Below are 18,071 nucleotides of genomic sequence, written 5' to 3'. Positions count from 1 at the left end.
TGCAAATGGCATCACCCGCCATGCTGCAACTGTTTCCCCATTGCTGGTCATGTTCGCCCAGAGTTCAAGGCATATGTTGTCTATTGGTTGTCTAGTTGGCCCTCTGTCTTGGTTTTGGTTTCCCCTCAAGCTGATCCTGTTAAGAACTTTTGTGTAGTTACTGCACCAAAAGTGATACTAGGAGGTAGGAATGAGGCACAAGGGAGCAGACAGGTTAGAAAGCACAAGCATTACAGGCTGTACCACTGATCTTGTTACTGCTATGAGCTACTGGGGCTCAAGGTCTCTGAGGCCTCTGGGGGACCTGGGGAATTAGCTTCAGGATTGCAGCTCCTTACAAGAAGAGGTTGGGGCAGTCTCTGTCCTAACTGAACTGGGGACAATTCCTGGAGACAGCAAATCTGTACACTTCTAAGCTACTCTGAGCAGGCTGAGTAAGCTCCTGAGACTTTCAGGAAAGCCCAGGGACAGCAAATGGCAAGACAAAGAGGCAGTGGGCACACTAGGTATGATGCTGGCAGCAGGCACAAGAATTAGTCATCTCAGCTACACTAAAATGGTAGGTGGGCCAAAGGGATGAGGCACGAGGCACAAAAGTTTTGCTCTATCTCCCAATTCCATGTTAGAAATTGAACCTTCCCAGGAACCTTGGACTACACAGCTTGCTCCTTGGAAACCCACCGAGTATTTGTGTTCTCAGAAAACTGGGTTCTGTACCAGACAGATCCCCTGAGAGGGATGACCCTGTTGCAGTGTGAGGATTGCTCCTGTGGAGAAACTAACTTAGGGTATTTGCCATCATAATGGATCCTGACTAATACATAATGGTTTTAATTGCAGTCCAGCTTCCTTGTGCACGGGGCCCCGTTGCTGTGTTAGTTTAGGTGCCACCACTTGCTAGATGCTGACCTTAAGAGAGACACATAACCTCTCTAAACTTCATTCTCCTTACTTGCGGAAGGGGAATGAAAATAGGACCTCCCTTGTGATGTTGTTGTGAGAATTAAATGAAATGATGCAAATAAAACCCAGCGCATGGAACTTAGTAAGTACTCATGGCATCTTAGTGCTAACTGTTGTCCCAAAGGCTTCTAGTTCTTTCCATCACCATTCTCCACCAGTTTCCTCTCCGTTGGCCATGTTGTGGAGTCCCAAGGTGCTCACCAATTCTGGGTGTGCTGTTACCACTAGATATGCAAGTCTCTAGGGACAGGACTCTGCTCCCAGTTTCTTTCTGACCAAGGATGTTAGCCTTCAGATATCTTTACCTGTGACACTCTCTCACGAATAAATCTTGAACTAAATTTCATTTGCCACTCAAAATATGGTCCATTTTATTTAATTATTTATGATTCATGTAAACAATTTTGTCAGATTCTCAGTTGTGGTTTTGTTTATCAAGTTGGAGTGGTCGTTGCTATGGCCATTATTTTTTTACTGTTTTATGTCTATTTTAATGAGGAATCTGCCAGTTTATTTTGCCTTTGATTTTTTTCTTTAAAAGGGAATAAGAACAACAAGGAAGGGGAAGCGTTCTGAAGATAAACAGTGGAAACTGGATGCCTTTTGTTTTCTGGTTATTTCTTTAGAGGTCTTTCTATAATCCTAAAGGAGATTCTCTGAGTCCTTGATGAGCCTTGCTCTGGAAGTTATTTATCTAAGAAATAATGACAGAGCAAGTTACATGTAGGTTGGGATAATTTAGAAGATGCAAGGCTGTATTACTTCCACAGGAGAGCAATGACACTAGTTCCAATGAGATCCTGAGAGTATTTTTGGAAAAATCCTGCTGTCTATCCTAAATTTTAGAGCGTTTCAAGTTCTTATGAGATGATTTCATATACTGAACTCTTTGAACTACCTCTGTGGTAAAGCATGCCTAAAATTTATGCAAAAGGGGAGGACACAAAGATGCATAACATATCACTTCTGCTCCCAAGGGACTTCCAATTAAAATAGTCAAGACAAAAATAATACAAGGTATGATGGGAAAGTGGAAAAAAAAAAAAGTAGAAAATTTTTTTTAGAAATGTTGTTCTATTTCTGTTATTAGTTATTAGTTATTATTATTCTATTTCTGTTATTAGTAAAAATGTTCATGGGAGAAGTTGCATTTGAACAGTTGCAGTGGATGGGTGAGATTTTGGTACCTGGAGTTACAAAGTAAAAGAAGACCATGGGCCTTACAGGGAGAAGAAATAGCTTGAGTAAAAGCAAATGCATTCAAGTATATTGTGAATTTAAAATACGGTGAATGGAACAACTGGACCGAAATATAAACTGGAGGTACAATCTTGAAAATTTTTCAATTCTATCTTCATGAAATTTTTGTTTATTGGAAAAAAAGTGTTAAATTTCCTTTAGTCCTTAAAAAAAAAGTAGTGTTTTTTTTTATTCTTCACTTCACATTTTATTCTTCACTGTAGATGTCAAAGACATAGCTACCACCTAATTTAAAGTACATCTTCTATTTATATATTCCCTTAATCTTTATATTTTGAGCATTGGATATAATTTTTTTCATGTATTCAAACTTTGTGAATTTAAAAATAATATTTGCGGTATATTTTTTAGAAAATAGAAAGCAGGAATTATTAATATTAAAACAAAGTTATGTAAGCAGCTACTAAAATGATAAACCACAGTAAAATCATTGATGAATTATCTTATTCTTCAGTTTTTCTACTCAGCTCATTTCTTTGAAGCACCTTCTCATTAGTAACACTGTGGAGTGAAAATCTGTTCAAGCTGTATTAGATTCTACCTCTGTTCTTCACTAGATGTGTAACTTCTGACACATCTCTCAACCTGAGCCTTAGTGTATCGGTGCATGCAATGGGGATGACAAATATAGGGTCATAGCAAAACTTAAGTAGAGCATATATTGACTGTTTCTACTCAGCTATAACTCAAATGCAAGTTTGAAACCACCAAGATGCCTCTCTTTTGATCCTTTGTCCAGATGCTTTATTGCCCCACTGAAAAAGAGATGCGTTATGCTTTGGGGAGACCAGAAGAGCTGCTCTTAGATATATTAACATAAGGGAGGTGAGTCTGGCCCAGTGGGGAGTCCTAAAGTGCACCAGGGGGCACTGTTCTTGATTGCCTTGAACTCTTACCAATCACGCAACTCAGAACTTCAGCTTTCTTCTTAATGTTGGCTGACTGGTAACTCCCGAAAAAACAGGGAGATCCACCCTTACCTTACATCTTAGTCTTCTCTCTCTCTCTTTTAATATCATTTTCACATCTCATAATTCTCACTATTGGAGTAACCAATACCAGCTGCTTCCCAGTTTGGGTAATATCTATTGTTCTACCTTGTGGTAACTTTCCTGCTTATAACAAAGCAGGAAGCAGATGTGGAAGCAATAAAGACAGCTCATTCTCTAGATAAAAATTTGAGTTGGCAGCAATTCACCTTGGAGTTGCCAAGTCAAACGCAAGAGAGTGTATGTGATTTGATTAAATAAAATATGGAGTTTCCTTTAGCTGACCACATCTCCTTATTTGGGGGCATTTGGGGCTTTAAGCAACTAAATGAGGAAGCAGAAACATCAGAACCATCACAGCGGAAGTCCTGCTAGAATTTCTTCCCTGCTGTCAAAATGCCTACTTTTCAGTAGGAAAAACTTCAACTTTACACTTGAAGTTACTAAGGCATCTCAAGTTAAGCCAGTCCCAAAGAAAACTCTTGATCTTCTCCCCAACGCCTGTTATGCCTCTAAGCTTTCTTATCTGACTGAACACCAATAATTATCCACCAACATATTGAAATCAGAATCTTTGGTGTCATTCTTAAACCCTCCACCATTTTCTTCTTCTAAATATAATCCATCACAGAGTCTAGTCAGTGTACTTCAAAGTCATCTGCCTATTTCCTCAACAACAGTCCTGGTCCTAGTCATACCATCTTTCATCTGAATATTGAAATTGCCCCTAACTGGTCTCCCTGTGCACCTTCTTGGTTATTTCTCCCTATATCCAATGCATTCACCACACTGCATTAAGAGTTATCTTTTAAATATGTATATATATATATCTCTATATATACTCTACATATATACATACATATATGTATATATATATATATGTATATTGACCCTCTGATGGGAATTAACTTGCAGTGAAAAAATATATATTAATATATATAATTATATATGTATAGTATATATATAGTAGTTTACCAATTTAAAATCTGTATCCCATGCTAGAGAGTAAGACCCTTGAGGTCAGATAAGAGTGCCTAGCTCTGTGCACACATAGGTGCTTTGAGCATTTATTTTGAAGTGATGTATGGGAAAGAGAGCAATAAGGAACAATGAGTTCTGAATAGGCATGGGAATAGAAGGATGCTGAGCCTACTCACCACGCAGAGAAAGTACATTGACCTTTTATTTAAATCTTTTAGTTTCATTTAATAAAATCTTGTTATCAGTAAAAAGAGGTTGAGAGTATTATTTTTATTTTCAAAATATTTAAGAAGCAACAACATTCCACAGAGCTAAGTCGATGGGAGGGATTGTCTCCAGTGTCAGGATCCAAGGTGCCCCCCTAATCTATGAAACAAAAATAGTAAGTATCTTTTTCCTTTGCAGAATCAGATACTGTTTGTGAGCCAAAGCCCTTAACATCCTAGCAATCATTAGTCCCCAGTCCTGAGATTTCCACTGGGAACTTTAAGAGTCACATCTTTAGGGCATCTCAGTACATAAACTGATCACATCCAACTAATTTGAGACCTCTTTCCTGTTGGGAGCTCAGAAGACTCTTGGTTTTATTGTTGTTGTTTTTGTTGTTTGTTTGCGTGTTGTTTGTTTCCTAGCAGGGACATCTTAAATTTAAGAAAATTTAGCTTGCGGAGTTTTGACACAAAATGCTAAAATAGTTTTCTGAGCTGTAGGGACTTCTCAGTGCATAGAATGCTTCAAATACTCAGACTTTTGAGCCCAACTGACAGCAAGCAGAGACTGCTTAGGTTTGTGCTCAAGGGAAGACACAATCTAACACAGTATGTTTACTCTGTTTCCTGTTCAGGGCTAGTGTTGTTCATGTCTTAAAAATTGTACAGCAATCACCTGAGCTTCTTGACCTTGATGTCCTGTTCAACCTAGGAAATTGTTCTAAAAGTAATCATATTCTGAAAGTCATTCTTAGCAAAAAAGATAGACATGTATGTAAGTGCCATTGCTACAAAGTGAGCAGAATTTAGAAGATGGACATAAGCACAATGAATTCAAAGAAGCTGAAGTTATGAGGTCATGCAAATATTAAAAAAACATATTCCATTGTCAAAAGTTATTGATTATGATTGACAATAGATAGTAGCTTTGAAAAAAAAATTTTTTAAACTATGTCCTAAGAAATACAAGTTCTATAAGGTAATACCCATACTGTAGCTACACTTTTTCCTTCCCTTCCTTTCCTTTCCATTTTTTCTGCCCTCCCCATTTCCTTTCCAAGATAGCTGGTCTTGGAGCACCTGGGTGGCTCAGTCAGTTAAGCGTCTGCCTTTGGTTCAGGTCATGATCCTGGTGTCCTGGGATTGAGCCCTGCATCCTGCTCCTTGCTCACTGGGAGTCTGCTTTTCCACCCTCTCCCCCTGCTCATGCTTGCTCTCTCTCTCAAATAAGTAAATAAAATCTTTTTTAAAAAAAAAATAGCTGACTTTGGGGTGCCTGGGTGGCTCAGCAGGTTAAGCCTCTGCCTTCAACTCTGGTCATGGTCTCAGGGTCCTGGAATTGAGTCCTGCATCTGGCTCCCTGCTCAGCGGGGATCCCACTTCCCCCTCTCTCTCTGCCTGCCTCTGCCTACTTGTGATCTCTCTCTCTCTCTGTCAAATAAATAAATAAAATCTTAAAAAAAATAGCTAATCTCAACCCACTGGGTTAATTTCTTGACCCTCTGATGGGAATTAACTTGGAGTTAAAACAAAACAAAACCCAAAACAAAAAAAGCAAACTTTGATGTAGATCATACTGAAAAATAACAGAGCTTTCTTCATAATATAATTAATAGTGATTCTGCACATAAAGCGAACTTTGAACAGGCACATCAGCAAAGACTTAGAACGTTCTGCAAATAGGATAAGAGTCCTGGTTCAGGGAATCAATAACCCAGCTCTGAAGGGTGTGAGACAAGAGCCATGTGGGCCATAGACCAGAGGATCAATAGAAATTAATCAACACAAGAAGAAGGAAAAGTGTATTGCCCCAGAACAAGTAGTTAGGAGTGTAAATATGTATCTTGGTGAGGAGTTAGTATCAAAAGCCCATTTATTCTTTTGTTTGTTTATTCACCCAATGTTTTTGAAAGCTTTAGATCCTAAATGGGAACAAGACAGATCCTTTGCCTTTAAAGAACATATAGTGAATATATTATTTGTGCTTTAATATGTACAGTATAGTAATTAATATATAAAAATATATAATATAATAAATCAACTGGATTCCACATCATAGTTTTAGTTGTTTTCATTTAAGCCTTCGTATTCACTGGATTAAGCCCAGGGTCTGGATACCTCTCTAGGTCCTGTATGTAGATATTTAGACTATGTGAACACTAAAGCACAATCATAATCTGGAATCTGGCTGTTGAGAGTAGAGAGATAAAGTAAGTAAAACTTTCAAAATAAAGTTGATTTTAAAAGTTTATTTCTCTGTTAAAGTAGCATATATTATGCTTGTAGATATTAAATATAAAATCTAAAAAGATAGTTTTCCTGTGGAATTTTTATACTAGCATTGAATTTACAGGGCTCTTATGCTGTTTAATTTAGAAATCTATTAGACATTGCCTTTGATTGATTTTTAATTTGCTTGGTGTTTTGTCTATCCCCAACTAATTATAAACTCCTTAAAGACAGGATTTTATTCTCTTTTTTATTTTTTTTTTAAAGATTTTATTTATTTATTTGACAGAGAGAAATCACAAGTAGACAGAGAGGCAGAGAGAGAGAGAGAGAGAGAGGGAAGCAGGCTCCCCGCCGAGCAGAGAGCCCGATGCGGGACTCGATCCCAGGACTCTGAGATCATGACCTGAGCCGAAGGCAGCGGCTTAACCCACTGAGCCACCCAGGCGCCCCTTATTCTCTTTTTTAAATGTCTTTCTTAGGTGAATATGGGATATATGATAAGTATTAAATGAAGGTATGTGTTCATTAAATGATAATCATGGAAAATTGTTCTCCCTCCTGAAATTGGGGGCAGAGCCATGACTTGCATGACCATAAGGTTAAGAAAATCATGTTTCTTCCTGTGGTAAATAGTCTCTTTGTTTTCTAAATACTGTGTGTCAGATCACTGGTGCCAGAACTTATCTCTAGTAGCTCTAGCCACTTAGGGCCTGAAGTAACTCAGTGTATGAGTTTATTGTGTTAGTTTCCTGGGGCTTCCATAATAAAGTGCAACAAACTAGGTGGCTTAAACTACACAAATATTGTTCTGGAAGCTAGAAGTCCACAATTAAGGTATCAATAGACTTGTTTTTTTCTGAGGGTTGCCCCAAGGAGAATAAACCCCATCCTCCTCTACCAGCATCTAGGGGTTCGTTGGTACTCTTCGGGGCTCCATGGTTTAGATGGCCACCTTCTCCTTCTGTATCCATGTCATCTTCCGTCTCTGCATTTCTTTGTACCCAAATTTATCCTTTTAATAAGTCTTATTGGATAAAGGTCCTCCCTAAAAACCTCATCTTAATTTGATCACCTGCAGATAAGGTCACATTCACAGGTATGGGGGTTAAGGCTTCAACATCTTTTGGGGGATCAAAATTCAAGCCCAAACAACTATAGTGTGAGAAAATCCTTTGATTTTGTTGAGAACATCACCTATACTATGCCAAGAGAGTAGACAACATCTTTGTCCATGCCTGACTTAGAGAGATTGACCCAACTTTTACCATGGATTCTAAAGCCTCTCTCAATTCCTGCTGTTATTTTGTCAAGGGATTTTGTCTGCTTAATTACTCCATGGTTTAAAACATCATCAAATAGACCATGTCTATATTTCCAGTACCTTATGTCATGCACCAAAAATCTTACATTACCTAGATTTTATTACTACATGTACTTTTGCTTATAGGTAGAAAATCCTAAGGAAAACTACCTCAGGGACCTCACAGTTATCTGGAAACAATAGAAAAAATAGGTTTTCTATTAGAAAAATACTGAATAAGTCAAGACTATTTTTTCTCGAGAAAAACACGTTATATTGAATACCTACAAAAGAAGGAAGAAGGAAGGAAGGAAGAAGGAAGAAAATTCAGAAGTATTACATTTTCTGGATTCACTCAAACTCAGGTCTTTGCCACTTCAAGTTTTTAATAAACACCATACCTGGTATTTGAAGGTATTAAAAATTGTCTGATAACTAACCCAACTCTGTCTGCCTGATGCATAGCAAAACTAATCACAGACAGGTGTACAACAGGAAAAGAGTTTATTGGAGAAGTAGCCAAACAAGGAGATGGGAGAGAATAAGTTTTTTTTTTTTTTAATAATTATAGGGGTTGAAATTATACACATGTTGGTGAAAAGGGCAAGAACACATGACTATTCTTGAGGACAGATGGAGCATGACCATTGAGCAACCATATATATAATCTATAATCCCATGTTCACGTGATCTTTGCCTATTCTCTTCTGCAGTATGACTTTGCTGCTTATCCCACCAGGAGACGGAGACAATTTCCCTTATCCTTGCATCTGGGTTGGGTTTGTGACTTGTTGTGACCAATAGAAGGTAGCAGAAGTGACATTATTATTATCTTTGCATTTGCAAAGACCCTATTTGAGATCTGGAGTTTATGTCTTGAGAAACATTGCAGCTTCCACTATAGCTTAGTTGGAACTCTGCCCTAGGACTATTGCAGAAGGAAGGAAATTAGCTGACTAGAGGATGAGAGCCCGTGGTGAAACAGAGGTTCCCCAACCAACACCAGAACCACCTGTCAGACCAGTAGGTGAGGACTTCTTGGACCTCCCCACCCAATGACACTCAAGCTGACGTACCACATGATTGAGCCCAAGTGAGACAAGCTGAGAAACTGCCCAGTTAACCCATAGAACCATAACAAAGAGCAACCTTCTGCTGTTGGAAGACACCAAGTTTAGGAGTAGTCTATTAAATGTTATTAGGTAACTGAAACTCCAAGTGATGCACAGCAAAATGCAACTGCTTTTTAGAAATTTAAGAAAGGAGGTAGGGGGATGTGTAATCAGTAAAGGCTTCTTGAAAGATGTGACATTTTAACAGGCCTTGGAAAAGGTGTTAACTTTTGGGGCTACTATAACACAATATCAGAGATTGGATGCCTCATAGACAACAGAAATGCATTTCTCACAGTTCTGGAGGCAGGGAAGTCCAACAGCAAGGTGCCAGCATGGTCAAGTGAAGGTCTTCTTTCTGGGTTATAACTGGCACCTTTTGCTACATCCTCATGTGATGGTAGGGGCTAGGGATCTTTCTGGAACCTCTTCTATAAAGCACTACACAAATTCATGAGGACCTCACCTTCAGGACCTACTCATCTCCCAAAGATCTACTTCCTACTACTTCAGCTTTGAAGATTAGGTTCAACATATAAACTTTGGAGGGACACATTCAGACCTTAGTATTCAAAACTGAATAGGAAGGTAATAGCTAGAGAGGAAGAACGCAGTATCTAGGCTAAAGAAGCAGCATAAACAAATGAACTTGAATGAGCAAGAATAAGACGTGCATATTATGTAATTAGGGGATTGGGAATGAGACCATGAAGGTTAGGGAGGAAATTAGAAAAATTCACAAATAAGTTTTTTGATGGAGTGTGGTAAGAGATAATATTGAATTTATGGGTTAAAAAATTATAGAGAGCTTTAAAAACTAGTCATATTTTTGGCTAACAGACACATGAAAAAGTGCTCTATATCACTCGGCATCAGGGAAATACAAATCAAAACCACAATGAGATATCACCTCACACCAGTCAGAATGGCTAAAATCAACAAGTCAGGAAATGACAGATGCTGGAGAGGATGCGGAGAAAGGAGAACCCTCCTACACTGTTGGTGGGAATGCAAGCTGGTGCAACCACTCTGGAAAACAGCATGGAGGTTCCTCAAAATGTTGAAAATAGAACTGCCCTATGACCGAGCAATTGCACTACTGGGTATTTACCCTAAAGATACAAACGTAGTGATCCAAAGGGGCACGTGCACCCGAATGTTTATAGCAGCAATGTCCACAATAGCCAAACTATGGAAAGAACCTAGATGTCCATCAACAGATGAATGGATAAAGAAGAGGTGGTATATATACACAATGGAATACTATGCAGCCATCAAAAGAAACGAAATCTTGCCATTTGCGACAACATGGATGGAACTAGAGCATATCATGCTTAGCAAAATAAGTTAAGTGGAGAAAGACAACTATCATATGATCTCCCTGATATGAGGAAGTGGTGATGCAACATGGGGGCTTAAGTGGGTAGGAGAAGAATCCATGAAACAAGATGGGATAGGGAGGGAGACAAACCATAAGTGACTCTTAATCTCAGGAAACAAAATGTGGGTTGCTTGGGGTAGGGGGTTGGGAGAAGGGGGGTAGGGTTATGGACATTGGGGAGGGTATGTGCTTTTGGGTAAATTGGAAGGGGAGGTGAACCATGAGAGACTATGGACTCTGAAAAACAATCTGAGGGTTTTGAAGTGGCGGGGGGGTGGGAGGTTGGGGTACCAGGTGGTGGGTATTATAGAGGGCACGGCTTGCGTGGAGCACTGGGTGTGGTGAAAAAATAATGAATACTGTTTTTCTGAAAATAAATAAATTGGAAAAAAAAACTAGTCAGATTTTATACCAATGTGATTTTTAAATATTCCTGCCTCTAACACTTCATATTCTATAATATTTCTTTATTCAAAAAATATTTGAGTAGTTACCCTGTGTTAGACATTGTAATAGGTTAGCTGAATAGTGTCTCCTCAAAATTCCTGTTTCACCTATAACCTGTGAATATGACCTATTTGGAAATAGGGTCTTTGCAAGTGCAAAGATGCAGTCATACTGGGTTAGGATAGAACCCTAAATCCAATGACAGGTGTCCTTATAAGGAGAGTGGAATTTAGGAACATAGAGAGAGAACAGAGATTGGAGTTTTGCAGCTACAAACTAAGCAATGCCAGAAGCTAGGAGAGATGCATTCAACAGATTATTTCTTAGAGCCTCCAGAAGGAACCTGCCCTGCTGACATCTTGATGTTGGACTTCTGGCCTCCAGAACAGAAAAAGAATAAGTTTTGGTTGTTTTAAACACCTCATTAGTGGTAAGCTGTTATGCCGGCCATAGCAATAGAAAACTATTTTGGATGCTGGAGATATAACAGGGAACAAAAGAGAAATTTCCTTCAATTAATTACTTTCATATGTTCTTTCCTCCTAGACTATAAACTCCCGAAGGAAGGATCTCTCTTGCTGATCTTTGTTTTCCATGCTGTTCCTCATACACTGTAGATGCTCAGAGCATAAAGATTCAATGAGGAGTGTGCTAGATAGTAACAAACAATTGAAAGTTATAGAGTCAGCAGGGTGGAATTGAGATAACACAGGCTCAGCTATCAGTTCCACTGATGGTTAGTTGTGGGTGATCTTGAGCAGGGTGTTAACTCTTTTGACCCTCACTCCCATCGTCCCAAAACACAAACTCTAATACCTGCCACTTGATATGGGGTGAGAGGAATTGAGGAGGTAACATATATAAAATGCCCCCATCATAGTTAGCTGCTCAATAAAACTAGTTTCCTCTCTTCCCCTTCTCAGGAATGGTGTAGGGAAAGTAGATTTCAGGAAGACAGACTTGGCAGTTGACTATCAGGTGGATGAAGGGTGAGGGAGGGCATTAGAACATTTGTTTTGGAGACAGTAAAAGAAAGCTTGTTGTTGAGAACAAGTGAACTGAGAATAGAGGACAAAGACAGAAACAAGGGAGAATCTATAGAATTTAACTACTAATTGGAGAAGGGAAAAAATAAACTGAATGGGAATTTTCACCCAGACTCGGGATAGTAGCCTGAGATACTGACAGGGTTACTGACTCAGTCAGGGAAGTTCAGAAGTTTGGTTGTCAAGACTCGACTTCTTAAGTCATAGGCTGACAGAAAAACATGGACAGCCCCTAGGAAAGACTGTTTGTAATGAACATCAGTTTAGTCTTGATTTGGAAAATATGATATTTGTCTTCACTTTTTAGCTATACCAGTGTATTGTAGAAAAGCCATAAAACAATATAGACATTTAATCTTCCTTGGCCTCAGTTGGAGGAGACAATATCTAGCATATATATTTTTATTTTCTGTTTATAGGTTCCATGATTCTTTGAACTAGTTAAAAACATAACAGCTCTAGGTACATGCTTTGTGATTAAATGCAGATAAGTGGCATATCTTTGTTTCCAGATGATGTAGACTCATTTAGAATTTAGGCACATGTAGGCAGTGTCTGGTGGGGGTGGGGACAGACATGCCAGAAGTTAGTTCCGTGAGTGTGAGAAGACTCCCAGAAAGAAACTTAAACTGAAGATGTTGAATTCTTAACAGACATTCAAATTCATGGGCTGGTATGGAAAAAGTAGAATCATTCTGAATGTGTTCAGCTTAATATGGTCCTCTGTTCTTGTCCTGTGTGTTGCACACATCTCTTGATCCTCCAACACAAACCCAGGGATTCGTACTACCTGAGTCCTAACACTGAAGCTCAATGGGAAAAATGAAACATGACAACTATTTCCTTCATGTCTCTGAGACAAAGAGAAAACAAGGCAACACTCTTGGGGCCACGTAAAAGGGGTGATGTAAAAGAAGCATTTTCTTGGCCTTTTGAGCAAAAATATGGAAACAATGGCTACCATATAGACACTAAAGACATTCACATCAATCCCTGACAGCCTCTGTACAGGATAGGAAAAAAATGGCTGTAGGTTTGACAGGCAATGACTTGATGGAGAACAGAGAACTTGGAAAGAAATGACAGTAAAGAGGTAGGCAGGCTGGAGACTACAGCATCTTCTACTCCTGTGAAGATGGTGGCACTTTGACTTCTAAATATATTATTTTATTTCAAACATTTTGTGGACTTAATCTATTACAAAATTGATTTCTATCAATTTATGAATATAAGGAGATCTTATATATAAAATTATATATCATTAAAATATGTTGGATCTAAAGACTAAAATATTCTTCCTTCCCTTTTTTTTTTCTTTCTACATTTCTACCATCCAGTAGAATGCTGCATCATAGAGGTAAATATCCCAAATTCTAGTTCAGAAGTCATGCTTCTTGTAGAAGAGTATAATTGCATTATCCTTGGTAAATTTATAAACCTATGATGTAATGTTGAAAATTATGATTTTGCATGCATTGATTTTAGTGTGTAATTTGTGCTGGCAGTAATTTTCCACTGGCCATAAGGAAGAACTATTTTAATTAACTGAAAATTCAACCATGTCATTGGAGATGCACATAAACACACACACATACACACTCCTGAGAAATGGCATAGAATTTTAGCCGATTTTGTATAAGTGAGTCACATTTCTTGCATGTAATAAATTCTCAATAAAATAGGAGATACTATTATTATTATCATGAAGTGTCACTGATTTATGACTAAGCCTTACTGAAAAGTAAGAGCTACATTGTCTTAATTACTACATGATACTCTAGGAAAAGTAGGCTCAGGAGGTAGGTTGATTTGTGTTGCCTTGTCAGGTAATGATATGTAAATATAATTGCTTTAAACCATATGCAACAGGAGAGGAAGATATGTTCCTAGGACTTTGCCCCAAGAACCCTTCTGTTCAGCTTAGTCCATCATTCTAGCCTGTTCATCATTTAAATTCCTATGACAATGGTTTCTTCTAGCAAGAGAGAATATAATCTGTTGTCTTGAGGCCTAGGCTCTGATCCCAGATGTACATGATTTTGAATCTTAGTTCCACTTGTTGTTAGCACTGTGACCTTGGGCAATCTATTAACATCTTTGTGATTCATTTTCTTCCTCTATAAAATGAGGCTATAATAACAGCTCATAGGACTATTTTGAAGATTAAAAATAAAACAACCAAAAAATCAAAAATTAAAAAAAAAAATACAACCAACACATGGGAAGCCCTTGATGTAAATCAGCTCTTTGTATTACCTGATGCTGCTATGGTCTCTCTTTTGGTGATGACTCTGCACTATCTGACCTCAGCTTTGACTCAGTGCAAACACAAATTGTGTACAGCCCTGAGTGAATCTCAGGATTGTCCCTCTGCTCCTTTCTTATGATAATTTCCCCAGCTTTCCTCAAACACAGGTATTGATCAGTACTTAGCCTAAGACTTGAGCAGAACACTTAACAGATATCTAGAGCTCTTTCTTTCTCCCTTTATCTATCTATTATCTATCTATCTATCTATCTATCTACCTACTTATTATTTATCTATATACATCTATCTTTCAATCTTTCTGTTTCTCTTCCTCTCTCTGGGCACCAATATCCTTGTGTTCTGCTCCGTATATGCTAGTCACCACAATCTCCTCTGATACTTGAGTCCGTCTACTCAACTCAAGGAAGACCACTGAGCTTTACTTAAACTTTGTTTCCCTATGCCACAGGTTAAAAATACCTCTAGGCTATCAGCTAAAGCAATTTTCTTTTCTTTCTTTCTTCCTTTTTTTTTTAAATATTTTATTTTCTTTATTTGAGAGAGAGCAAGAGAGAGTGGGATGAAGGGCAGAGGGAGAAGCAGTCTCCCCGCTAAGCAGGGTGTGGTACTCGATCCTGGGACACCCAACTGACTGAGCTACCCAGGTGCCCAGCTACTGTATTTTCTGTCTCTCAGAAATCATTATCCTGAACTTCTTGATCTCCTATGTCTATTTAAACATTGTTTTATATACTTTGGCTGTTCTTTAATGTTGATTCTGATGGAAAGATAAATCTGGGCCATGTTACTCCAAGTGGGCCAATGGTGGACATTATCCAAGTTAGTTTCTCTTCACCATAGCTACTAGACAGATGCTAAATTTGACTTCTTTCGGCTGGAATGGATTTACATTTCCCTGATATATCTAAATCTTGTATTATAAGCTGATCCTAGAAACTATTCCTTAGAATGTTATAAGGCTGACTTACAAACTCAAGCCTGCTCTTCTCATCCTTCTCAACAATAAAACTGACCAATTATTAACTTCTGATGTTAATTTTTGAGATCAAAAAAAGAAAATTTTTCTTTTTAAAACTATAATGAAATAATCTACATCTAAATTGGTTGAATAATTTTAATCCAAACATGCATGAACCTGAAATATTCAATCATTCATACATTAAAAATATATTTTTTAAAGCTTTTATTTATTTATTTGGCGACAGAAATCACAAGTAGGCAGAAAGGCAGGCAGAGAGAGAGAGGGAAGCAGGCTCCCCACTGAGCAGAAAGCCCGATGCAGGGCTCGATCCCAGGACCCTGGGATCATGACCCGAGCTGAAGGCAGAGGCTTTAACCCACTGAGCCACCCAGGTGCCTCATACATTAAAAATATTTATGGAGCATATACTTTGTGCTAAATGGGGACTGTTATTGATGCTAAGGATAGAGCTGAGAAAGAAAGGTAAGCTTCTTCCATTTGTGGGACTGAGATCCTATTGGTGGTAGTGGGAAGGCAGCTAATAGAAAAGAAGATAAATGTATTAAGGAAAGGAAGGAAGGAAGGAAGGAAGGAAGGAAGAAAGATTAAAATAAGAATAGGCATAATGCAAGAAATTAAAATAAGCTGACTAGGTGACAACCTTTGAGTAAATAGTAGTCAGAAGGGCTCTAAAGGAGTTAAAACATCTGAAAGAAAAAGAAAAAAGATAAGTATGAAAAGATCAGAGAAAAAGCTTTCCACTTAGAGGAAATAAGTACAAATGTCCTATGGCTAGAAATGCACTTAAAGGTGTTTAAGAAAGGCTAGTGTTGGTAGGTGGAGTTAGTGAAGGAGAGTGGAGTCTGAGAGGTCACAGGAGTATGCAGGGGTAGGTTATTTAAAGGTGACTGAGGAGTTTGGTGTTACTTTAGAATGATGGGGAGCCACTAGAGATTTTAAAGGAAGGGAGGGGCATGATTTGAATATTTCAAATGCCTTCTGACCATTGTGTAAAGAATTTTAGAGGAGTTGTAGAGGAGTAAAAAGAAAAAGCAAGGGACTGGTTAGGAGGATATAGGATGATAATAACGAATATGGAAAGAGCTGGATAGGTCATGGAGGTGGAGTTAATAAGACTTAATGGATTAAATGTAGATTACATAGGATAATGCCTAGATTTTTTACTTTAGAAACTGAGTCGATGGTTATATCATTTACTGGGGAAAATTGGGAGTGAAGCAAGTTTGTGAAAAACAACCGGATTGCTCTATTTTGGCTATGTCGGTTTTGAGATATTTATTAGAAAATCTCATGGAGATACTGAGTAGGAGTTGGATATACAAATCTTTGTTCCAGAAAAAGACTAAGGCCAGAGAACTAATTTTAGGAATTGTGACAAATAGATGGGATCTAAAGTACTGGGTTTGAGGGAACACACCAAGGGAGAATATTTAGATAGAGAAAAGAAGGGGATCTGGATACAGTTTTGTGTATTGTCAACATCTGAAGCTTATCAGGGCATAATTTTTTTTTTTAAAAAAAGGGGGGGAGACTTAAAAGGAGTGAGCTGTGAGGTGGGAAGAAAACCAGGAAAGTAAGAGAATGGTCAAGGTACCAAATGCTGATGAGAAGATCTGATAAGAACAACATGTAACCCCTGGATGTGACAATATGGAAGTCATTAGAAACCTTGGTTAGAGCAGGTATAGTGAACTGATGGGACAGAAAAACTGAAACAAAGAAGCGCAGAGGTGGAAGGGAGCGGCTATGGAACACCCTTTTAAGGAAGAAGCTGTGCTGTGAGTGGGAGCTGAGAAAGAGGATGGAAGCTGGAGGAGGAAGGGCTTCAAGAAAGGATATATGTTTTAAAGAGAGGAAATACTCAACGTGTTTTATATAAATGGCAATAATTCATTAGAGAAGCAGAAATCAATGCAGGATGAAGGGGAAGTAATTGCAGTAACAGAGTCCTTGAAAGCACAAGGAGAAAGCTCTGGAGCGCAAGCGCAAGAGTTTGGCGAGCCCGAGTGACGCTTCATGCATATTCATGGAGGGGTACAGATATGGGTAGACTGGTTATTTCACATTGTAAAGTGGCAAGAGATATTGCCTGATAGTTCTAATTTCTAGCTAATTATGAGGCAAGGTTGCCAACTGAGGGAAGGCTAGAGGAGATAGAGGAGGATTGAAGATAGTGATGCAGGAAATAGTCATTTTGAAGGGTCATACTTTAAACAGCATTTCTGAGAAGTGTTGCATGCCCCCTTGAGTTTTGTGACCACACAATGCATTCAAAGTCAGCAAGAGTATGTTTTTTCCCAAGAAAGACTGCTTGGTTACAGACTGAGACTAAGTATATTAGTTGAATGTAATTAAGACTGGGATTTTGCCAGGAGACTATGTTGCTGAGAGAAATGGGAGAAATCATTAAGATTTTAGCAATAAATTATTTTAATGATGGACCATGACATCCAAACTCTAGCTGAGTGGACTTGAGCTCATGATAGGAGTAATGGAGTAGTACAATCTACTAACTGGGGGCTTTGCCGAGGTACAGAAATAGTCTAGGAGGGTTGTTAAATAGGAATACTGGAAAAAAAACCAGACATGAGAAGGCATTTTTTTCATCTCTTTGTTGTATAATATTGGAACAAAACATCTAAAGATAAAGTGTGTTCTCTTTCATATCAATACTGGAAAAGAAGACTTCCAGAGGTAAGTTAACTGGGTAGAGAAGGCTAAACTATAGTTGACTAAAATTTTGCATGATCCAGAAGAAGACATCACTTAGGGTATCAATGCATTTTGGATCGTCAGACCTTTTAGAAGCATGGGAAGCTCTTTTCATTTTATATTTTTGGCCTATGACCCAAACTCCTCATCAGCCATTTCATTACACCTGAACTCTGGCCTTCTCCCAA

The sequence above is a fragment of the Neovison vison genome, chromosome 11, assembly GCF_020171115.1.
Source record: "Neovison vison isolate M4711 chromosome 11, ASM_NN_V1, whole genome shotgun sequence".
NCBI classification, from domain to species: Eukaryota; Metazoa; Chordata; class Mammalia; order Carnivora; family Mustelidae; genus Neogale; species Neogale vison.
This window is presented reverse-complemented; position numbering follows the sequence as displayed.